The 25,453-nt window shown below is 34.8% G+C and overlaps 2 long non-coding RNA genes across 9 annotated transcripts; one reads left to right on the top strand and one right to left on the bottom strand.

Annotated features, from left to right (window-relative positions):
- The first annotated feature begins 4,364 nt into the window (after window positions 1–4,364).
- Window positions 4,365–12,060, top strand: LOC127935082 (uncharacterized). 4 transcript variants are annotated; one of them, XR_008147969.1, is made up of 4 exons: window positions 4,365–4,520; window positions 10,769–10,986; window positions 11,112–11,195; window positions 11,840–12,060. It is a non-coding gene; the product is annotated as an uncharacterized LOC127935082 (long non-coding RNA). The 4 variants fall into 4 exon arrangements; XR_008147970.1 differs by having other exon boundaries at window positions 4,403–4,530; XR_008147971.1 differs by having other exon boundaries at window positions 4,482–4,520; window positions 10,890–10,986; window positions 11,840–12,058.
- Window positions 12,061–14,673: 2,613 nt separating this feature from the next.
- LOC127935041 (uncharacterized) lies at window positions 14,674–22,623 on the bottom strand. 5 transcript variants are annotated; one of them, XR_008147954.1, is made up of 6 exons: window positions 22,485–22,623; window positions 16,625–16,838; window positions 16,416–16,499; window positions 15,646–15,750; window positions 15,463–15,559; window positions 14,674–15,232 (listed from the first exon to the last, which is right to left on the bottom strand). It is a non-coding gene; the product is annotated as an uncharacterized LOC127935041 (long non-coding RNA). The 5 variants fall into 5 exon arrangements; XR_008147955.1 differs by having other exon boundaries at window positions 22,475–22,596; XR_008147956.1 differs by having other exon boundaries at window positions 16,625–16,721; window positions 22,475–22,530.
- Window positions 22,624–25,453: the final 2,830 nt, after the last annotated feature.

Below are 25,453 nucleotides of genomic sequence, written 5' to 3'. Positions count from 1 at the left end.
GCCTCCATCAACAGCGAACGACTGCAGACCCGCAGAGAAGCCTTGTATGCAGACTGCAGAACGGGGGAAAATGACAGAAGAGAGGACCATGTGAATTCAAGATGAGAGAAGAAATCCGTTCAGTCAGCAATCTCAGGCGTGTGAAGTATCTCAGGCCATTTTTCACAGGCTGACTGAAGGACTGACAGGATTATGGTGTGGAGTAGGGGTGTATAGCGAAAACATGACTGATATCCCATCAGTGACTGTCCACTTCAATCAGTCAAGTTCAACAGATGTACCTCAAATATCTATCTATCTATCTATCTGTCTGTCTGTCTGTCTGTCTGTCACCAACTGATTAATTAGCCAATAAAATAAAAATAAATGTCAGAATTTACTTATTTCCCTCAAAAAGTAATATTTTTTACCTGTACCGTGTGTGTGTGTGTGTGTGTGTATAAATACACATAGAATTTGTATTTATTTATTTTACTTTTTTATATATAGTAGCAGTTCTATGCAAATGCAGTTGATATACAGTTCTTAAGAGAAAATGACATCTTTTATGGCATTACATATACACATTCTGAAACATTCACACGGATGACAGAAACAGTTAACAGTATTTGTCTTCCTGTGCAAACAGCTTAAGCTCTTTGAGCTTATTTAACACAGTGCTGCCTCCTACCAAGAGGTCAATGAAGTGCAATTAGTTGTCACTGGGATTCCTGTTTATTCACTGCTCAGGAACATTCAGAAAAATCAAACACTGCCTGTACCGTGCTCTTTTATTATATGTCCATACATAACTAGCAAATAAAACCTTTTCATGGAAAAGGAAAACTGTGGCTCTTATTGACATCCCACGGTTTCAGTGCCTGCAATTTGCATAATAGGAGGCCTACAAATTCTGACACAATTACACTCTCCCCTCCAAATGAGTCTGTGGGACGGACCTGAGGGCGCTCAGCGTGTCTCACCTCAGAAAGCAAGGCTATTTTGTTTGGCACAAGCAGCCGAGTCGGAGAGACAGCGAGCCCTTGTGTGAGCTCAGAACCACTGGGTTTTACTCCTCCACTCATTAGCAGAGAAAATTGGGCATTTCCTAATGACTTCACACTTTCCAACGCGTGGGTTAATCCATCTCTACTCAGGGTAGCTGTGTTGGAAAGTGTATAGCCACAAAAGAAGGAACAAATCTCTTTCTGTGCTATTCAGGAGTCAAAATTACCTCATGAGCTTCAGCGAGTGCTCTCCCGCCTCATTTATGGTTAGAGCCCACATTAGCGAGATTACAAAAAGGAGACCGTTTTGTCTGGTTACCGAAATAATATCACTGCAGGTGATGCAATATACATTCACAATCATTTTGGTTATATGCATACAATGATTGCAGGTTTGACTAGGCAGGATGGATTCAGTTGACTCGTGAGGTTAAATGACTCTCTCAGAGGTTCGTCGAGTGTGTCTGCTCTGAGGAAGTCATTACACAAGAGGATGAACTCGGCAGCACTCTTTGTTTAGCTTTGAATGAAGCCGTGAGCTCTCCCCCATTAGGTGGTGAATAGGTAAATGGGCTTAATTCATATTTGAAAGCTGTAATCAAATAACGGCCAGCACTCTCTTGCCCAATGTACTCTCTCTGCATCTAAGTGGATCGCCGTTGCCTTGCAATTACATCCAAGCGGGACCTATTAACCCTTATGAGAAGAGAATGCTCGAAAATTGGATTATTTTGGAGAGGGAAATGTCATAGTTTTAAGTTACACTGGCTGAATACTAACCATTTTGGTTTTGAGCTCTCAGAAATCTCTGAAGTTGCGCTTGGAATTGAGACACGTTATCTACAGCTTGTTGTATTGTTCAAAACATGAATTTTTTTTTATCAGTTGTGTAAATAAAATACAATTAAATACATGTATTTATTTACAACTTTACAAGTTTTTTTTTTTTTTTTTTAATCTATCAATTTAAGTATTTAGGTTACGTTGACTGAATAACATTTATTTCATTTCTTTTCAAGCTCTTAAAAGCATCTGAAGTTGTGCTTGGATTCGAGCCTGCTATGTTGATCAAGAATTAAGAGTAAAAAAAAAAAAAAAAAACATCAGTTATGCAAATAAAATAAATGAAATATCTACAGCCCACTGTATTAAGACATACAAAATGAACCAGTTATGTAATTAATAAAATAAGTATGTAAAATCAAATCAAATTAGACTAAATAAATTAATTTCCTTACAAAAAAGTTTATTTAAATGTACAAATAAATTTGCATTACGTTGTTTCAATTGCAACAGTTTTACTTTAAAGCTCACGAAACGCCTCTGAAGTAGTGCTTGAATTTGAGATACATTTTCCAGAGAGCACTGTATTGATCAAGATATGAAAAACTTAATCAGTTGCTGTGCTCAAAGAAAATGCAACAGAGTATAAAAATGTTGTTTTGTGTATTGTTGTTATTGATTTCTTGATTCCTTGTCCTACAGTTAAACTGTAGTGCGGGAAACTGGATTGCCAGCAAAAGATTTCTTATTTTTTTCTTATTCTTCTTCTTCGTCAAACCTAGAATGTAAATAAAGACAGAAGCAAATGTCAGAGCCCAACACTGGCATTCTGAGATGTGGTTTTCCTCTTGGATACATAATAAGTTAAAGATGCAGTTTGGCCTCAAGCTCCCTTTAGATCTGAACACAATCAGTTTTGCTCTGGGCCTGTAATTTGAGGCCTGCTATATCTTTTTTCTCTCTTCTTTCTCCCTCCCGCTCTCTCCCTCGCTTTCTTTTGCTTTTCCTCTGTTTTATGTCATTTTATGGGAAAGCCACATTGACATTGTTGTCTTGACTGCTTGCAGTGGTGGGTCGCAGCGAATGGGCAGAGATGGATGAAGTTAATGACAGTTTGTGAACCTTTCTTGGAGTTTCCTCTGAAGAGGCCCCAGTCTCACTCCGTCCGAAAGCCATGTGCTCCTGTGAGTTACAAATGCTCTGCTAAACCATTCATCAGTGTCATCTCTCAAACATACATATACATTAGAAGATGAAAAGCAGCCATTTAGCTCAAAGGATGAAATTATTTTTTATCTGTAAATATAACAAAACCGTGCACTTTACAATTCAAAGCAGCTTGAACAATGTTTGATGGATGGATGGATGAATAACCTTTGATATTTTAAAATGAGGTATAAAACTATCTGCGTATCTTACTACTTTCAGTAAAGTAGTAAGAAAAGTGCATATTGTATTTTACAAGTCAGAGTGTTTGTTGTATATTTTAATCAGCTTTGTGAAGTACAGTAAATATATTTTTTAATATTAAATCATTCATATCATATTTTATTTATCTATGACCTGAAAAGCAGCTTTTACTCTTCTGGCCTACTTTGAAACTTTGTAGTGCAGCGCTGTTAAAGCCATTGACTACTTTCGTTGCACTTTCCCCCCCAAGTTCCTTTTAAACGTGTGTCTAACTTTGTCAAGGAGAGAGAGAGAGAAAAAAAAAAAGGAATTTCCAAGCAATTCTAAGATGGTTAGTTCTTGTTCGGTGCTGGTTTAGCTGATCAACAAACATACTTTGATCCTGCTGACCAAGTGTGTCTTGATATAGTAGTTAAGTTAGTTAAAATGCCTATTGGAGACACTAACATATTTCAATGTCCAACCGTTATAGCAATATAGTATTCTGTTTTCTAAACAACCAAAATAACCTGGACTGGTTCATTTGTTCCTTTTCATTATAAATGTCTTTTTTTATGCTTGGAAGTAAATTGCTGGTAAATTTAACAAATAATTACTAAGCTGTCAAGAAACACATTTCATTAAACATGAAATTCTGAAGCAGAAATAGAATTTTCTTATAAAACATTTTACACGCATATATATATATATATATGTATGTGTGTGTGTGTGTTTACATTGCAAACCTCGTGCAATGTTATTTTCAAGACTGAAGAGAGTAAATATATAGCTACACATTTCTTTAAAAAATAAAAGGGAAAACCTAACCATTTGTGTCTGTTTGGTAGTGAAATGGCCTTTTGCGAGCTCTGAGAGTGTTTTGTTCTTAAATGCCGAAGCAGGGTCTTAACAGTATGTTTATGTGGATAAAACCCACTTATGGTGTTGTGGATAAAGTGTCATTTGTAAAAACATTTTAGCTGCTCAAGAACATTTTTCAAACTCTTTGAGTGTTTGAGAACCAAAATAGATGCAAGATGTGAAAAAAAAAAAGAGCTGTGCATGTTTACTTACGTGAAAGAAAATGAATCCCAAAGCTTTTGCCATCAAAATCTACAAATGATATATAAATTACTCAACCCGTTCTCATCAGTCTGCGTATAAATAACACGACTTTACACTTTCTATTTGCGTGTAATGCATACGCCAAATGCCATTTCTGCGTGCATATGATACGCCAATCCTTCCCATTAATTTCGGTGGAGAGCAGATGCGTCCAAATAACACGCATCATCTTCAGCGGCAGTGACGTCACTAGCGAGGCTCGTTCAGTTCACCTGATGCGCGTACACCTTCAAACAGGTAAGCAAGGGTAAATATATTTTTTTATTCTTCTTTTTGTAATGATATCACGTGGTTAAGCGTATTGTTTTAATTATTTCAGTATTTCTGCATCACGTTAGACAGGGCCGTGTTTTTAAAGGGCATTTTTTGCTCCAATTATGGGTCAGTGGGCTGCTCAGCTAGCCTACCATTGTCATTAGCCTAAGCTAACCTGTACTGTTTATAGACCTGTTGCAGTTTTAAATAAATTTATGATGTGACATATGGGTCTTCAGCTTTTAGACATGACTAATACAAGCACAACAAAGCACCCAACCCAATATCGCGTGATAATCGTGATCGTGTAAAAAGTCCACCCATTTAGCATATTTTTACAATACTAGCCTAACTTTTGCTTGACCACGTCATGTGTAGCCAATACACACACAGTAACTACAGCATATTTACCATGCTTCTCCTACTGTAACCGTAGTTTTACTCTGGACTTTGTAACGCACATAACCACGACATTTACTATGGGTTTACCATAGTAACCATAGTTTTACTCTGGTATTTGTATTTACCAACACACAATAACCACAACATTTACTATGGGTTTACCATAGTAACCATAGTTTTACTCTGGTATTTGTATTTACTAACACACAATAACCGCGACATTTACTATGGGTTTACCATAGTAACCATAGTTTTACTCTGGTATTTGTAGTTACTAACACACAATAACCACGACATTTACTATGGGTTTATCATAGTAACCATAGTTTTACTCTGGTATTTGTAGTTACTAACACACAATAACCGCGACATTTACCATGGGTTTACCATAGTAACCATAGTTTTACTCTGGTATTTGTATTTACCAACACACAATAACCACGACATTTACCATGGGTTTACCATAGTAACCATAGTTTTACTCTGGTATTTGTATTTACCAACACACAATAACCACGACATTTACTATGGGTTTACCATAGTAACCATAGTTTTACTCTGGTATTTGTATTTACCAACACACAATAACCACGACATTTACCATGGGTTTACCATAGTAACCATAGTTTTACTCTGGTATTTGTATTTACCAACACACAATAACCACGACATTTACCATGGGTTTACCATAGTAAACATAGTTTTACTCTGGTATTTGTAGTTACCAACACACAATAACCACGACATTTACTATGGGTTTATCATAGTAACCATAGTTTTACTCTGGTATTTGTATTTACCAACACACAATAACCACGACATTTACTATGGGTTTACCATAGTAACCATAGTTTTACTCTGGTATTTGTATTTACCAACACACAATAACCACGACATTTACTATGGGTTTACCATAGTAACCATAGTTTTACTCTGGTATTTGTATTTACTAACACACAATAACCGCAACATTTACTATGGGTTTATCATAGTAACCATAGTTTTACTCTGGTATTTGTAGTTACTAACACACAATAACCGCGACATTTACTATGGGTTTATCATAGTAACCATAGTTTTACTCTGGTATTTGTAGTTACTAACACACAATAACCGCGACATTTACTATGGGTTTACCATAGTAACCATAGTTTTACTCTGGTATTTGTAGTTACTAACACACAATAACCGCGACATTTACTATGGGTTTACCATAGTAACCATAGTTTTACTCTGGTATTTGTAGTTACTAACACACAATAACCGCGACATTTACCATGGGTTTACCATAGTAACCATAGTTTTACTCTGGTATTTGTAGTTACTAACACACAATAACCACGACATTTACCATGGGTTTACCATAGTAACCATAGTTTTACTCTGGTATTTGTATTTACCAACACACAATAACCACGACATTTACCATGGGTTTACCATAGTAACCATAGTTTTACTCTGGTATTTGTAGTTACCAACACACAATAACCACGACATTTACCATGGGTTTATCATAGTAACCATAGTTTTACTCTGGTATTTGTATTTACCAACACACAATAACCACGACATTTACCATGGGTTTACCATAGTAACCATAGTTTTACTCTGGTATTTGTAGTTACTAACACACAATAACCACGACATTTACTATGGGTTTACCATAGTAACCATAGTTTTACTCTGGTATTTGTAGTTACTAACACACAATAACCACAACATTTACTATGGGTTTACCATAGTAACCATAGTTTTACTCTGGTATTTGTAGTTACTAACACACAATAACCACGACATTTACTATGGGTTTACCATAGTAACCATAGTTTTACTCTGGTATTTGTAGTTACTAACACACAATAACCACGACATTTACCATGGGTTTACCATAGTAACCATAGTTTTACTCTGGTATTTGTAGTTACTAACACACAATAACCACGACATTTACCATGGGTTTACCATAGTAACCATAGTTTTACTCTGGTATTTGTAGTTACTAACACACAATAACCACGACATTTACCATGGGTTTACCATAGTAACCATAGTTTTACTCTGGTATTTGTAGTTACTAACACACAATAACCACGACATTTACTATGGGTTTACCATAGTAACCATAGTTTTACTCTGGTATTTGTAGTTACCAACACACAATAACCACAACATTTACCATGGGTTTACCATAGTAACCATAGTTTTACTCTGGTATTTGTATTTACCAACACACAATAACCACGACATTTACCATGGGTTTATCATAGTAACCATAGTTTTACTCTGGTATTTGTAGTTACCAACACACAATAACCACAACATTTACTATGGGTTTACCATAGTAACCATAGTTTTACTCTGGTATTTGTAGTTACCAACACACAATAACCACGACATTTACTATGGGTTTACCATAGTAACCATAGTTTTACTCTGGTATTTGTAGTTACTAACACACAATAACCACGACATTTACTATGGGTTTACCATAGTAACCATAGTTTTACTCTGGTATTTGTAGTTACCAACACACAATAACCACAACATTTACTATGGGTTTACCATAGTAACCATAGTTTTACTCTGGTATTTGTAGTTACCAACACACAATAACCACAACATTTACTATGGGTTTACCATAGTAACCATAGTTTTACTCTGGTATTTGTAGTTACTAACACACAATAACCACGACATTTACTATGGGTTTACCATAGTAACCATAGTTTTACTCTGGTATTTGTAGTTACTAACACACAATAACCACGACATTTACCATGGGTTTACCATAGTAACCATAGTTTTACTCTGGTATTTGTAGTTACTAACACACAATAACCACGACATTTACCATGGGTTTACCATAGTAACCATAGTTTTACTCTGGTATTTGTAGTTACTAACACACAATAACCACGACATTTACTATGGGTTTACCATAGTAACCATAGTTTTACTCTGGTATTTGTAGTTACCAACACACAATAACCACAACATTTACTATGGGTTTACCATAGTAACCATAGTTTTACTCTGGTATTTGTAGTTACCAACACACAATAACCACAACATTTACCATGGGTTTACCATAGTAACCATAGTTTTACTCTGGTATTTGTATTTACCAACACACAATAACCACGACATTTACTATGGGTTTATCATAGTAACCATAGTTTTACTCTGGTATTTGTATTTACTAACACACAATAACCACAACATTTACTATGGGTTTACCATAGTAACCATAGTTTTACTCTGGTATTTGTATTTACTAACACACAATAACCACGACATTTACTATGGGTTTACCATAGTAACCATAGTTTTACTCTGGTATTTGTATTTACCAACACACAATAACCACGACATTTACTATGGGTTTATCATAGTAACCATAGTTTTACTCTGGTATTTGTATTTACTAACACACAATAACCACGACATTTACCATGGGTTTACCATAGTAACCATAGTTTTACTCTGGTATTTGTATTTACTAACACACAATAACCACGACATTTACTATGGGTTTACCATAGTAACCATAGTTTTACTCTGGTATTTGTAGTTACTAACACACAATAACCACGACATTTACTATGGGTTTACCATAGTAACCATAGTTTTACTCTGGTATTTGTAGTTACTAACACACAATAACCACGACATTTACCATGGGTTTATCATAGTAACCATAGTTTTACTCTGGTATTTGTATTTACTAACACACAATAACCGCAACATTTACTATGGGTTTACCATAGTAACCATAGTTTTACTCTGGTATTTGTAGTTACTAACACACAATAACCGCAACATTTACCATGGGTTTACCATAGTAACCATAGTTTTACTCTGGTATTTGTAGTTACTAACACACAATAACCGCGACATTTACTATGGGTTTACCATAGTAACCATAGTTTTACTCTGGTATTTGTATTTACTAACACACAATAACCACGACATTTACTATGGGTTTACCATAGTAACCATAGTTTTACTCTGGTATTTGTAGTTACTAACACACAATAACCGCGACATTTACTATGGGTTTACCATAGTAACCATAGTTTTACTCTGGTATTTGTATTTACCAACACACAATAACCACGACATTTACTATGGGTTTATCATAGTAACCATAGTTTTACTCTGGTATTCGTATTTACTAACACACAATAACCACGACATTTACCATGGGTTTACCATAGTAACCATAGTTTTACTCTGGTATTTGTATTTACTAACACACAATAACCACGACATTTACTATGGGTTTATCATAGTAACCATAGTTTTACTCTGGTATTTGTATTTACTAACACACAATAACCGCGACATTTACTATGGGTTTACCATAGTAACCATAGTTTTACTCTGGTATTCGTATTTACTAACACACAATAACCACGACATTTACCATGGGTTTACCATAGTAACCATAGTTTTACTCTGGTATTTGTATTTACTAACACACAATAACCGCGACATTTACTATGGGTTTATCATAGTAACCATAGTTTTACTCTGGTATTCGTATTTACTAACACACAATAACCACGACATTTACCATGGGTTTACCATAGTAACCATAGTTTTACTCTGGTATTTGTATTTACTAACACACAATAACCGCGACATTTACTATGGGTTTATCATAGTAACCATAGTTTTACTCTGGTATTTGTATTTACTAACACACAATAACCGCGACATTTACCATGGGTTTACCATAGTAACCATAGTTTTACTCTGGTATTTGTAGTTACTAACACACAATAACCACGACATTTACTATGGGTTTACCATAGTAACCATAGTTTTACTCTGGTATTTGTAGTTACTAACACACAATAACCACGACATTTACTATGGGTTTATCATAGTAACCATAGTTTTACTCTGGTATTTGTAGTTACTAACACACAATAACCACGACATTTACTATGGGTTTATCATAGTAACCATAGTTTTACTCTGGTATTTGTATTTACTAACACACAATAACCGCGACATTTACTATGGGTTTATCATAGTAACCATAGTTTTACTCTGGTATTTGTATTTACTAACACACAATAACCGCGACATTTACCATGGGTTTACCATAGTAACCATAGTTTTACTCTGGTATTTGTAGTTACTAACACACAATAACCACGACATTTACTATGGGTTTACCATAGTAACCATAGTTTTACTCTGGTATTTGTAGTTACTAACACACAATAACCACGACATTTACTATGGGTTTACCATAGTAACCATAGTTTTACTCTGGTATTTGTAGTTACTAACACACAATAACCACGACATTTACTATGGGTTTACCATAGTAACCATAGTTTTACTCTGGTATTTGTAGTTACTAACACACAATAACCACAACATTTACTATGGGTTTATCATAGTAACCATAGTTTTACTCTGGTATTTGTAGTTACTAACACACAATAACCACGACATTTACTATGGGTTTACCATAGTAACCATAGTTTTACTCTGGTATTTGTATTTACTAACACACAATAACCACGACATTTACTATGGGTTTACCATAGTAACCATAGTTTTACTCTGGTATTTGTAGTTACTAACACACAATAACCACGACATTTACTATGGGTTTACCATAGTAACCATAGTTTTACTCTGGTATTTGTATTTACTAACACACAATAACCACAACACTTACCAGGATTTTACCACAGTAACTGTTTTTACTCTACACTATTTGTAAAGCACAGTAACCACCAAGTTTGCCATGCCTTTAATATCTTTTTGTGATGTAATTGTAATTCAGTGTTTTTTCTGTCTTGCAGTTACGTCGGATTACATACTCCACAACAACCTGTAATCCAGCAGATCTTTAAAGAAGCCATCTCTTGTAAAATCTCTCTCTCTCTCTCTCTCTCTCTCTCTCTCTCTCTCTCGCTCTGCTAGAATTAACAGGGAACTTCAACTCCACGCTCCCAATGCTGATACTGAAGAAGCTGTCAAGGGGGCTGAACAAGTCCTTCAAAGGATCAACCCTTCACAGGTAATGTTGAAGACTCTTAGTTATAACTGATTTGCTTTAATGAACGCATCCTTATATTATGTGTTAATCAAATATTTTGGTCACAGATCATTTTAACACACTGTCTCAACATGTTTATATTTCAGGAAGGCCTGTCATGAGATTTGAATTTGACCATCTTGTGCATTTATGAAGAAGACCAAAAGCTGCAAAGGCAAACACTTCCAATGGTACGTCAGATACATTTTTCTCAGCATTTGATGTTTCTTAAATTTTGGTTCACTTAGCCCATCAGGAAGAACACTCAACAAAGAGCATGTTGTAGTAGTAATAATTCATCCAATAATCATATTATATTGCACAAGCGTACTTGTACAAAATTCTACAACTTTTACTCCTACTGCTGTTATTGGCCATTACCACAGCTCCCATCAGATTGTGCCCATTGTAAGAGTGTTTATATCATGAAGTTTAAATGAAGTCCATTGTATTCTTTATTAATCTTTACAAATTGGTGCCGCCTCTTCCTGTTTCAACAGTACATGATATCTGTCCACACCTCATAGTCTGCCTTTCTTTCTATGGTGATGTTACTGAACACATCTGTCTTAGAAGCAAGAGAATGGAAATCCTAGTTTAACTTTTCAAGTGCTACAAATCAGATCAATGAATTTGGGCAATCAGATCACTTAAAGTTGTTCACACAAAGACCAATAACTATAATGAGAAGTATTTTAGCATCCACACCAACAGACAATACTGTACAATTACTGCTATGCACACTGCAGTTACAGTATGTTGTATTCTGCCATTTGTTGTTGTCAGTGTTTTTGTTGTTCATAATGTGATAAATTATCTTTGTTTCTTCTTGCAGGATTTCTCACAGATTACTTAATCATTCTTCATCAGCTCTTCACAATATCAGCCCATTCAAAAGCTTCCAGATCTTCCTCTCTTGTGTGACACATCTGCTCTCAGTCCTTTACTGCCAACCTCCAGTCTTAGCATTTCTGCTTGTATTCATTTTTCCTCTACATTCATCACTCCAATCTCTACTATAAGCACTCCTGTATATATATATATATATATATATATATATATATATATATATATATATATATATATATATATATACACATAATAATAATTATTATTATTATTAACCATTTATTTGTTTTGCATTTATTCACAATAGAAGCAAACAATGATTACAGGATATATGTTTTTAAAGGGTGATAATTGTAAAATATTGGAGCATTGTTCTTAATCATTTTTGCCTATTTGGTTGATAAAGGGAAGAAAACAATATATTTTCAACTGTAGCCTTGATTATTCTTTGGCATCTTTTGTCAGGATTTCTGTAAACAAATTCCCTTTTTATTTTTGAATATTAAACTTATGTTTTTTGAAGGGAGTTTCTGTTGCAATTTTGTTTGTTTGTTTTCACTTAGTTACCTCTATGCATTTTTTTTTTTTTTTTTTATCAACTTTTCTTTTTTTTCATAGTGGAATAAACTGGAGAGAGACTGTTCTGGGCACTATGTTTATCTGCGAAAAGTTTGACATATCAATAAACACTGTAAAATGACTAGACAATGAGTGATTGATGTCATGATGTTTGTTTGTTTGTTTTCTATTCCTATAGTTCAACTGGTGGATCTAAGAATGGCAAGTTTTTAGGGTCCATTTCCATGAAACGTAGATGTGATAAATCGTTTACCTTTAATACACTATAAATACATTGTAAATATTACAGAAGGAAAATTGAGTAGTAGAAAAATATTGTGTTTAAATAATCTTCAGAGGTGTTTTTTTTAAGCAAATGAAATATTTTGACATTTATTTTTCACACAGTATATGCAAACTTTTGAGTTTAAGTACTGTACACTAATATTAGTGTAAACAATGTAGCCTATTCAATACAATGGGAATCATTATACCTTCGTTAAAACACAAAACAAAAAAACACCTTTAATCAACGTATTTCTTGCTGCATCAGGGTAACTGCAGCTTCTGTCCATTCACTACAGGAACCCGGAAGCTCCCGGCATAAATGACCATATATGTACAAGTTAGTGTGACGCCTCTGCTCAACTGGGTTGCCATTGGCTTTGACGTTCCCTTGGCTCTCGCAGAACTCGCTGTGATTGGACTATATTTTAACCCAAATTATAAACCGCTTAATGTTGCAAAGTCCGTGTGACTGTAATTATTACGTCAGTAACACCTTCAGTTAACAATGCAGTGTTGCTATGTCGTGAGAAATTACCTCTTTACCGAAATCGTAACCCTAACCCTAAGCACAACTCCAATAAACTCCAAATACCAGCGCTAATATTACTCGCGTTCAAACGATAGAATGGCAGAGGCTTATGGGTAATGTAGTTTCAAATGTTTAATAATTAAAAAAATGGGAAAATGCAATCTTTTTTAACAAAGGGTAATCTAAACATGTTCATTGTGTAAACATTAATGACATATTTAAGAGGCAGGCTGAAATTCGATATTTTACTAAGTGCACTTTTTTAAACACCTTTATACCACCTTTCCATATATGTTTGAAAACTCTGTCCAACATTATTTAATTAGCATAGCATAAGTAGTTGTCCTGCCAATTTTTTCTTTGACACCATAATCAGACTTTGATTTACAGCCATTTGAAATTTACATTTTTTTGCTCTTCTAGGGGACTCTACTGGGCCCTTGAAGATGGAAGGGCAGTAAAACATACACATACCTTTTCTCATCATGGACAACAGACTGTGCTGGGTCATAATTTTTAAGTTTTTCTTTTCAACAAATTGCCAATATGTAAGTTGTAAGTCATGTTTATCTTAGAATAAGATTAGAACCATAAAAATATACATCAGTGCCTATTTGGAATAGGCTCCAAATATTGAATTACATCAGGTGCAACGATACAGTATTGAAATGTGTCAATGTGTCATTCAGTAAGACAAGGTACAGAGAGTGTGTAGTTTATAGTGCAAAGCCATACAATTCATGCAATGCAAAGAATCATAATATTAAGAGCTAATTTGTGTCTCTGTGTAAAATACTCCTCATATTTGTCCTCCTTGGGTACTAAACATCAGTAATGTGCATGCTCATCTCGCTTATTATACAGTACTGGATTCATGTTGATCTTTCCCTTGTCCATCACCTTCAGTTGTACATGAAATTCCTGCAGCATTATAGTCCATGCAGTATCTTCTAATGCAGCTTTCAGCCTGCCCTTCATCTAACTGAATGTCATTAACGTAACCAAATGTTCATTTCTTAATTAAAACACATTTATCTATTGTTTACAAAATTAAATGGTGTATTTACCAAACACCATTCTTAATATAGAATATTCACCCTACTTTATTATCCAACACCATGTGCAGTACTTTACTGGAGGATACAACATAAAGACAACTAAAGTAGTGTATTAAGACAAATGATATACAATTTTTAACAATATTAAAAATGGGTTATGTTAAAACCATGTTTTTCTAATCAGATGAAACTATGCAAATGCATGCATGGTGAAATGTCTTGAGCCCCAAAGAATCACATCAAGTTTTTAGAGCTCTCCTGCTTTTCTTCCTCTTCTTGCTTGTCCATGTCCTGGACATATCATAATCTTCCATGTCATACATTTTTTTTTGCAGTTGTTATGCAGCACCCTACAGCACAACTGATGAACAAAAGACATGTAACTAATTTAAATCAAATATCTTTATTGTCACAATACAATGAACACAAGTATACAGGTGATGAAAGTCTTGGGTGCAGACTGCAGCGTGACAGTATGGATGACAAATGAATTAATTCATGAATATATATGAAATACAAATTCTGAATATATATATATGCAACACACATATATAAGGGACTCAATTCAGGTAGAGAACAATATATGTTAAAAATTATGCTATACAGAGAGCATGAATTGAAAACAATAATAATCACAGTACACATACATCTCTGCAGTAAAGCACGGAATGAATTAGTGCAAACAGAATGTCAGGGTGCATAATAATATTGAGTCCAGTCAGCATAACTGATAAGAGTGCAGGGCATATGAGGTTGGTGGGGTGTGTATGGTTTTACTGGTATGAGTTCAGTTCAGTCTGATTGCCTGTGAAAGGAACTTGTCTCACTGTCTGCTGGTGTAGGTTCTGTGATAACGTCTGCCTGATGGTAACAGTGAGAGCAATCCATGGCTCGGCTGGCTGGAGTCTCTGACGGTCCTCCTCACACTCCACCTGGTCTAGATGTCCTGGAGGGCCAAAACATGTATTTAGGGTATGGTAAATCAATAAACAATATATAGTATTTTTATACTATATTAAGTCAATTGTTGCTCATTTTAGGAGCTATAAAAAAGATGTATATGTGAAAAACTATAACTGCGGACTTGAAAAGTCTTTTGAGAGATCAACATCAATGTTGTACCACACATAACTGCATTGAATTCAGACATACAAATTGAAATGTGAAACTTTTCACCTTTCTGTCTTTTCTTTTGGGGCACAAGAAGTCCATGTTCATTCCTCATTTCTTTAGGACTGGTTTGACTGATTTTCTTTGCGTTTCTGGTCTTCAGCTGTAAAACAAGAAAATATTTATTGACCCCATGTTTAATCATTATTGTTGTTTAAAAATATAAATAAAGCAGATATGATTATATACTTCAAGCACAAGTTCCTTGGCAACTCTAGTAGGCTCCTGAGTTCATCTGTACACATCAGATTCAGCGTCTGAGAAAATGCCATCATGCAAACTCTCAGTTTCTGCCTTACAACAGAGCATAAAAGAATGTGTGAGTGAGGGAGTACAGCATGAAGATGAAGTGAAAAAGGCAGAGAAAGGCAGAATTTTGTGTATAAATTTAACAGAATGAGGGGAACATTTAAGAGATTTAAGAGAACAGTATTGTCTGTTGGTGTGGATGCTAAAATACTTCTCATTATAGTTATTGGTCTTTGTGTGAACAACTTTAAGTGATCTGATTGCCCAAATTCATTGATCTGATTTGTAGCACTTGAAAAGTTAAACTAGGATTTCCATTCTCTTGCTTCTAAGACAGATGTGTTCAGTAACATCACCATAGAAAGAAAGGCAGACTATGAGGTGTGGACAGATATCATGTACTGTTGAAACAGGAAGAGGCGGCACCAATTTGTAAAGATTAATAAAGAATACAATGGACTTCATTTAAACTTCATGATATAAACACTCTTACAATGGGCACAATCTGATGGGAGCTGTGGTAATGGCCAATAACAGCAGTAGGAGTAAAAGTTGTAGAATTTTGTACAAGTACGCTTGTGCAATATAATATGATTATTGGATGAATTATTACTACTACAACATGCTCTTTGTTGAGTGTTCTTCCTGATGGGCTAAGTGAACCAAAATTTAAGAAACATCAAATGCTGAGAAAAATGTATCTGACGTACCATTGGAAGTGTTTGCCTTTGCAGCTTTTGGTCTTCTTCATAAATGCACAAGATGGTCAAATTCAAATCTCATGACAGGCCTTCCTGAAATATAAACATGTTGAGACAGTGTGTTAAAATGATCTGTGACCAAAATATTTGATTAACACATAATATAAGGATGCGTTCATTAAAGCAAATCAGTTATAACTAAGAGTCTTCAACATTACCTGTGAAGGGTTGATCCTTTGAAGGACTTGTTCAGCCCCCTTGACAGCTTCTTCAGTATCAGCATTGGGAGCGTGGAGTTGAAGTTCCCTGTTAATTCTAGCAGAGCGAGAGAGAGAGAGAGAGAGAGAGAGAGAGAGAGAGATTTTACAAGAGATGGCTTCTTTAAAGATCTGCTGGATTACAGGTTGTTGTGGAGTATGTAATCCGACGTAACTGCAAGACAGAAAAAACACTGAATTACAATTACATCACAAAAAGATATTAAAGGCATGGCAAACTTGGTGGTTACTGTGCTTTACAAATAGTGTAGAGTAAAAACAGTTACTGTGGTAAAATCCTGGTAAGTGTTGTGGTTATTGTGTGTTAGTAAATACAAATACCAGAGTAAAACTATGGTTACTATGGTAAACCCATGGTAAATGTTGTGGTTATTGTGTGTTAGTAACTACAAATACCAGAGTAAAACTATGGTTACTATGGTAAACCCATAGTAAATGTCGTGGTTATTGTGTGTTAGTAACTACAAATACCAGAGTAAAACTATGGTTACTATGATAAACCCATGGTAAATGTTGTGGTTATTGTGTGTTAGTAACTACAAATACCAGAGTAAAACTATGGTTACTATGGTAAACCCATAGTAAATGTCGTGGTTATTGTGTGTTAGTAACTACAAATACCAGAGTAAAACTATGGTTACTATGGTAAACCCATGGTAAATGTTGTGGTTATTGTGTGTTAGTAACTACAAATACCAGAGTAAAACTATGGTTACTATGGTAAACCCATGGTAAATGTCGTGGTTATTGTGTGTTAGTAACTACAAATACCAGAGTAAAACTATGGTTACTATGGTAAACCCATAGTAAATGTTGTGGTTATTGTGTGTTGGTAAATACAAATACCAGAGTAAAACTATGGTTACTATGGTAAACCCATAGTAAATGTTGTGGTTATTGTGTGTTGGTAAATACAAATACCAGAGTAAAACTATGGTTACTATGGTAAACCCATAGTAAATGTCGTGGTTATTGTGTGTTAGTAACTACAAATACCAGAGTAAAACTATGGTTACTATGGTAAACCCATGGTAAATGTCGTGGTTATTGTGTGTTAGTAACTACAAATACCAGAGTAAAACTATGGTTACTATGGTAAACCCATAGTAAATGTCGTGGTTATTGTGTGTTAGTAACTACAAATACCAGAGTAAAACTATGGTTACTATGGTAAACCCATAGTAAATGTCGTGGTTATTGTGTGTTGGTAAATACAAATACCAGAGTAAAACTATGGTTACTATGGTAAACCCATAGTAAATGTCGTGGTTATGTGTGTTGGTAAATACAAATACCAGAGTAAAACTATGGTTACTATGGTAAACCCATAGTAAATGTTGTGGTTATTGTGTGTTGGTAAATACAAATACCAGAGTAAAACTATGGTTACTATGGTAAACCCATAGTAAATGTCGTGGTTATGTGTGTTGGTAAATACAAATACCAGAGTAAAACTATGGTTACTATGGTAAACCCATGGTAAATGTTGTGGTTATTGTGTGTTAGTAACTACAAATACCAGAGTAAAACTATGGTTACTATGATAAACCCATAGTAAATGTTGTGGTTATTGTGTGTTAGTAAATACAAATACCAGAGTAAAACTATGGTTACTATGGTAAACCCATAGTAAATGTCGTGGTTATTGTGTGTTAGTAACTACAAATACCAGAGTAAAACTATGGTTACTATGGTAAACCCATGGTAAATGTCGTGGTTATTGTGTGTTAGTAAATACAAATACCAGAGTAAAACTATGGTTACTATGGTAAACCCATAGTAAATGTTGTGGTTATTGTGTGTTAGTAACTACAAATACCAGAGTAAAACTATGGTTACTATGGTAAACCCATAGTAAATGTCGTGGTTATTGTGTGTTAGTAAATACAAATACCAGAGTAAAACTATGGTTACTATGATAAACCCATAGTAAATGTTGTGGTTATTGTGTGTTAGTAAATACAAATACCAGAGTAAAACTATGGTTACTATGGTAAACCCATAGTAAATGTCGTGGTTATTGTGTGTTAGTAACTACAAATACCAGAGTAAAACTATGGTTACTATGGTAAACCCATGGTAAATGTTGTGGTTATTGTGTGTTAGTAAATACAAATACCAGAGTAAAACTATGGTTACTATGGTAAACCCATAGTAAATGTCGTGGTTATTGTGTGTTAGTAACTACAAATACCAGAGTAAAACTATGGTTACTATGGTAAACCCATAGTAAATGTTGTGGTTATTGTGTGTTAGTAAATACAAATACCAGAGTAAAACTATGGTTACTATGGTAAACCCATAGTAAATGTTGTGGTTATTGTGTGTTAGTAAATACAAATACCAGAGTAAAACTATGGTTACTATGATAAACCCATAGTAAATGTTGTGGTTATTGTGTGTTAGTAAATACAAATACCAGAGTAAAACTATGGTTACTATGGTAAACCCATGGTAAATGTCGTGGTTATTGTGTGTTAGTAAATACAAATACCAGAGTAAAACTATGGTTACTATGGTAAACCCATAGTAAATGTCGCGGTTATTGTGTGTTAGTAAATACAAATACCAGAGTAAAACTATGGTTACTATGGTAAACCCATGGTAAATGTCGCGGTTATTGTGTGTTAGTAACTACAAATACCAGAGTAAAACTATGGTTACTATGGTAAACCCATGGTAAATGTCGTGGTTATTGTGTGTTAGTAACTACAAATACCAGAGTAAAACTATGGTTACTATGGTAAACCCATGGTAAATGTCGTGGTTATTGTGTGTTAGTAACTACAAATACCAGAGTAAAACTATGGTTACTATGGTAAACCCATGGTAAATGTTGTGGTTATTGTGTGTTAGTAAATACAAATACCAGAGTAAAACTATGGTTACTATGGTAAACCCATAGTAAATGTCGTGGTTATTGTGTGTTAGTAACTACAAATACCAGAGTAAAACTATGGTTACTATGGTAAACCCATAGTAAATGTCGTGGTTATTGTGTGTTAGTAAATACAAATACCAGAGTAAAACTATGGTTACTATGGTAAACCCATAGTAAATGTCGTGGTTATTGTGTGTTGGTAAATACAAATACCAGAGTAAAACTATGGTTACTATGGTAAACCCATAGTAAATGTCGCGGTTATTGTGTGTTAGTAACTACAAATACCAGAGTAAAACTATGGTTACTATGATAAACCCATAGTAAATGTCGTGGTTATTGTGTGTTAGTAAATACAAATACCAGAGTAAAACTATGGTTACTATGGTAAACCCATGGTAAATGTCGTGGTTATTGTGTGTTGGTAAATACAAATACCAGAGTAAAACTATGGTTACTATGGTAAACCCATGGTAAATGTCGTGGTTATTGTGTGTTAGTAACTACAAATACCAGAGTAAAACTATGGTTACTATGGTAAACCCATGGTAAATGTCGTGGTTATTGTGTGTTAGTAACTACAAATACCAGAGTAAAACTATGGTTACTATGGTAAACCCATAGTAAATGTCGTGGTTATTGTGTGTTAGTAAATACAAATACCAGAGTAAAACTATGGTTACTATGGTAAACCCATAGTAAATGTCGTGGTTATTGTGTGTTGGTAAATACAAATACCAGAGTAAAACTATGGTTACTATGGTAAACCCATAGTAAATGTCGTGGTTATTGTGTGTTAGTAAATACAAATACCAGAGTAAAACTATGGTTACTATGATAAACCCATAGTAAATGTTGTGGTTATTGTGTGTTAGTAAATACAAATACCAGAGTAAAACTATGGTTACTATGGTAAACCCATAGTAAATGTCGTGGTTATTGTGTGTTAGTAACTACAAATACCAGAGTAAAACTATGGTTACTATGGTAAACCCATAGTAAATGTCGTGGTTATTGTGTGTTGGTAAATACAAATACCAGAGTAAAACTATGGTTACTATGGTAAACCCATAGTAAATGTCGTGGTTATTGTGTGTTGGTAAATACAAATACCAGAGTAAAACTATGGTTACTATGGTAAACCCATAGTAAATGTCGTGGTTATTGTGTGTTAGTAAATACAAATACCAGAGTAAAACTATGGTTACTATGGTAAACCCATGGTAAATGTTGTGGTTATTGTGTGTTAGTAACTACAAATACCAGAGTAAAACTATGGTTACTATGATAAACCCATAGTAAATGTCGCGGTTATTGTGTGTTAGTAACTACAAATACCAGAGTAAAACTATGGTTACTATGATAAACCCATAGTAAATGTCGTGGTTATTGTGTGTTGGTAAATACAAATACCAGAGTAAAACTATGGTTACTATGGTAAACCCATGGTAAATGTCGTGGTTATTGTGTGTTGGTAAATACAAATACCAGAGTAAAACTATGGTTACTATGGTAAACCCATAGTAAATGTCGTGGTTATTGTGTGTTAGTAAATACAAATACCAGAGTAAAACTATGGTTACTATGATAAACCCATAGTAAATGTCGTGGTTATTGTGTTTTGGTAAATACAAATACCAGAGTAAAACTATGGTTACTATGGTAAACCCATAGTAAATGTCGTGGTTATTGTGTGTTAGTAAATACAAATACCAGAGTAAAACTATGGTTACTATGGTAAACCCATAGTAAATGTCGTGGTTATTGTGTGTTAGTAAATACAAATACCAGAGTAAAACTATGGTTACTATGGTAAACCCATAGTAAATGTCGTGGTTATTGTGTTTTGGTAAATACAAATACCAGAGTAAAACTATGGTTACTATGGTAAACCCATAGTAAATGTCGTGGTTATTGTGTGTTAGTAAATACAAATACCAGAGTAAAACTATGGTTACTATGGTAAACCCATAGTAAATGTCGCGGTTATTGTGTGTTAGTAAATACAAATACCAGAGTAAAACTATGGTTACTATGATAAACCCATAGTAAATGTCGTGGTTATTGTGTTTTGGTAAATACAAATACCAGAGTAAAACTATGGTTACTATGGTAAACCCATAGTAAATGTCGTGGTTATTGTGTGTTAGTAAATACAAATACCAGAGTAAAACTATGGTTACTATGGTAAACCCATAGTAAATGTCGTGGTTATTGTGTGTTAGTAACTACAAATACCAGAGTAAAACTATGGTTACTATGGTAAACCCATAGTAAATGTAGTGGTTATTGTGTGTTAGTAACTACAAATACCAGAGTAAAACTATGGTTACTATGGTAAACCCATAGTAAATGTCGTGGTTATTGTGTGTTAGTAACTACAAATACCAGAGTAAAACTATGTTTACTATGGTAAACCCATAGTAAATGTCGTGGTTATGTGCGTTACAAAGTCCAGAGTAAAACTACGGTTACAGTAGGAGAAGCATGGTAAATATGCTGTAGTTACTGTGTGTGTATTGGCTACACATGACGTGGTCAAGCAAAAGTTAGGCTAGTATTGTAAAAATATGCTAAATGTGTGGACTTTTTACACGATCACGATTATCACGCGATATTGGGTTGGGTGCTTTGTTGTGCTTGTATTAGTCATGTCTAAAAGCTGAAGACCCATATGTCAAATCATAAATGTATTTAAAACTGCAACAGGTCTATAAACAGTACAGGTTAGCTTAGGCTAATGACAATGGTAGGCTAGCTGAGCAGCCCACTGACCCATAATTGGAGCAAAAAATGCCCTTTAAAAACACGGCCCTGTCTAACGTGATGCAGAAATACTGAAATAATTAAAACAATACGCTTAACCACGTGATATCATTACAAAAAGAAGAATAAAAAAATATATTTACCCTTGCTTACCTGTTTGAAGGTGTACGCGCATCAGGTGAACTGAACGAGCCTCGCTAGTGACGTCACTGCCGCTGAAGATGATGCGTGTTATTTGGACGCATCTGCTCTCCACCGAAATTAATGGGAAGGATTGGCGTATCATATGCACGCAGAAATGGCATTTGGCGTATGCATTACACGCAAATAGAAAGTGTAAAGTCGTGTTATTTATACGCAGACTGATGAGAACGGGTTGAAATTACTCCACCTCCCTCAACGGCTGAGGCAACAGTTTTACTGCCATCTCAGATTGAGGTCTGGCACATAAAATTGATTATGTAGCACATCAAAATTTATAAATGAAAGCATCAAAGTCCCTCAAGTCTGTCTCGTCTCAGATACTTTATTCACTTTTATTTTTTTCAGTAGGGTATGTTGATGTATATATATTAATGAAGGATATACACTGCAAAGCATGGCTGGAGGGAAAATCCTCTTTCATTTCCGATCATCTTTTGGGTATGTTCATAGACACAAGGCTGTCTTAATCCATGTTTTGACTGCTTAATCATGACTGAGTAATGTTCACTATATTGATTCATTGCCCATTCAAACAGGAACCTTGGATGAGGAATGAATCTTAAGATGATCGATATCTTGTTTGCTATTGATTAATTCACAGATTGTTTAGCTCAGTCTATTGATCCTCTGGTAGTTGAACTGATAAAAGATGACATGAACCTGATGTGGGTAGTAATGACACCATGTTTCAACTGATGGACATTATGCTATGACAACGTGATTACATCAGCTCTCGGATTGGTGGTATTTTAGGACAATGGTTTGGACAAGGTATGGTGGGAGAGCTTGATGAAAATAATTTAATAAGAATAAAACTAATAAGAATAAAAATCCAGATCATGAGAAATTTTGATTATTTTATTCTATTTACAGCACTTGCTTTTAATAGTTAGAAAATATGCATATAGTTTAGTGTCCAATAATAATAAGCTATTTACAAATTAAGTTAGTAAGTGCCAACGTTAAAGCAAGTTATTTGTGGAAACAATTATTTCAGTTTGTTGTTATTTATTTATTGTTACTTTTCCTGATGCAATATACTGTAAATGGGTTTTATGAAAATACAGTATCATTCAAAAAGTCAGTAAGATTTTAAAAATGTTTTTGAAATAATTCTCTCATGCTCACAATTATTACAATTTAAAGTAATTTAATTTTGAATTGTTTTGACATTTGTGTTGCATTAAAACAAAATTTTGGGAAACATTTTTTCAGGAATTTTTAATTATTATTATTATAGTTTTTTTTTTTTTACATTTGAATATTTTATAAATTTCCTTATTGTATTTATTAATCAATTTAATGCATACTTGCTCAATAAAAGTATGCATTTATGTTTTTTGCATTACTTTTGGTGAAAAGTTATGTATTGAATATTTTCCTCCTGAAAGTTATTGTACTGAACTAATGCAGCTGAATACTTCAACCTGGTTCTCTAACTGCAGTCTAAATGCAGGTGAATCCCTCTTCTGAAGCATTGGGTGTGTGCGAGACAGGAAGAAGGCTTAAGACACATCGCTGTGTGTTTGATAAATGTTAAAGGAGTTGAAAATTTGCCGCTTCATCTGCCTTGGATTATTTTGCAATCAACATGCATATTTTCCTCAGTGAAACGCTGTCATCGGCTTTTTCTGCAACCCATCCCTCCATGAAAATATCCCTGGGGCAGCCTACTGCTCCACTGCTATGTACAGTTCATTACTCTTTGCTGGTGACCAGACCTGAGCGCTCATTCTTCACATACTGAATGTAGATCACAGCTATTCATAATCCATCTCATTGGAGGCTGATTTGCCAAACAAGCTCAGAGAATTCATACTAATCAAGGCCATGGGAAGATAGGAATAAAACCCACAGAGACATTTTGCACTCCACTATACTTCCAGACTTCTTAACCTGCTTAACCAGCAAGAGTTTCTTTGTCAACCATCTAACTGACAGCTTTCTTCTGCTAATATACGGATCAGCTCATTTTATTTTTGATACTTTTGTTCTAGACTAAGACTGTCAAACTTCACCAAAATGCATCATAAATTCAGTGCTTATTTTCTCAAGGCTGAAGAAACACAGTTAAAAGTTTAATTGTTGGCTAATATGTATCACACTTTCAAAACGTTTTAGACAGTTTTAACTAAGAATTATGATGTGTATCTGGTTTATTTTACCTTTGGAGTATTTTGTGTGGAGTACACTGGATATTTTCAGTAGTGTCATTCCTGTTCTTCCACTTGGAGATGTCTCAATTGGTCCTGTTTGGTTTAACCTCTGGTATCAGACATGATCTGAACTATTGCCTCTAGTGGCAAAGAAATTGTGTTGCAAGTGCCAGAGTGGCACACCTGAAATCCATGCAACCATACTGAGTGCCTGGACCTGGATTTTTTTCCAAATTCTATTTCATGAACTTTTTAGACAGTGTTGCTATAAAGCAGACTGTTGTGACAGTTTTGGTCATACAGGCTTCTAAGTCTTAGGGAAGTCATGGCCTAATGGTTAGAGAGTTGGACTCCCAATCGAAAGGTTGTGAATTCGAGTCCCGGGCCGTCAGGAATTGTGGGTGGGGGGAGTGCATGTACAGTTCTATCTCCACCTTCAATACCATGATTTAGGTGCCCTTGAGCAAGGCATCGAACCCCCAACTGCTCCCCGGGCGCCACAGCAAAATTGGCTGCCCACTGCTCTGGGTGTGTGTGTGTGTGTGCGCGCGCGCGCGTGTTTACTGCTCTGATGGGTTACACTTCAGATGGGTTAAATGTAGAGCACAAATTCTGAGTATGGGTCACCATACTTGGCTGAATGTCACATCACTTTCACTTTTTTCACTTAACAGTTTACCTTGATTCTTGTATGCCTTTTTTGAGTCACATAAGTGTTCCAATGTTCTAAACAATTTAATGAGTTTCTGTGCACAAAGAACA

This window comes from Carassius gibelio, chromosome A19 (genome assembly GCF_023724105.1).
Source record: "Carassius gibelio isolate Cgi1373 ecotype wild population from Czech Republic chromosome A19, carGib1.2-hapl.c, whole genome shotgun sequence".
NCBI classification, from domain to species: Eukaryota; Metazoa; Chordata; class Actinopteri; order Cypriniformes; family Cyprinidae; genus Carassius; species Carassius gibelio.
This window is presented reverse-complemented; position numbering and strand designations above follow the sequence as displayed.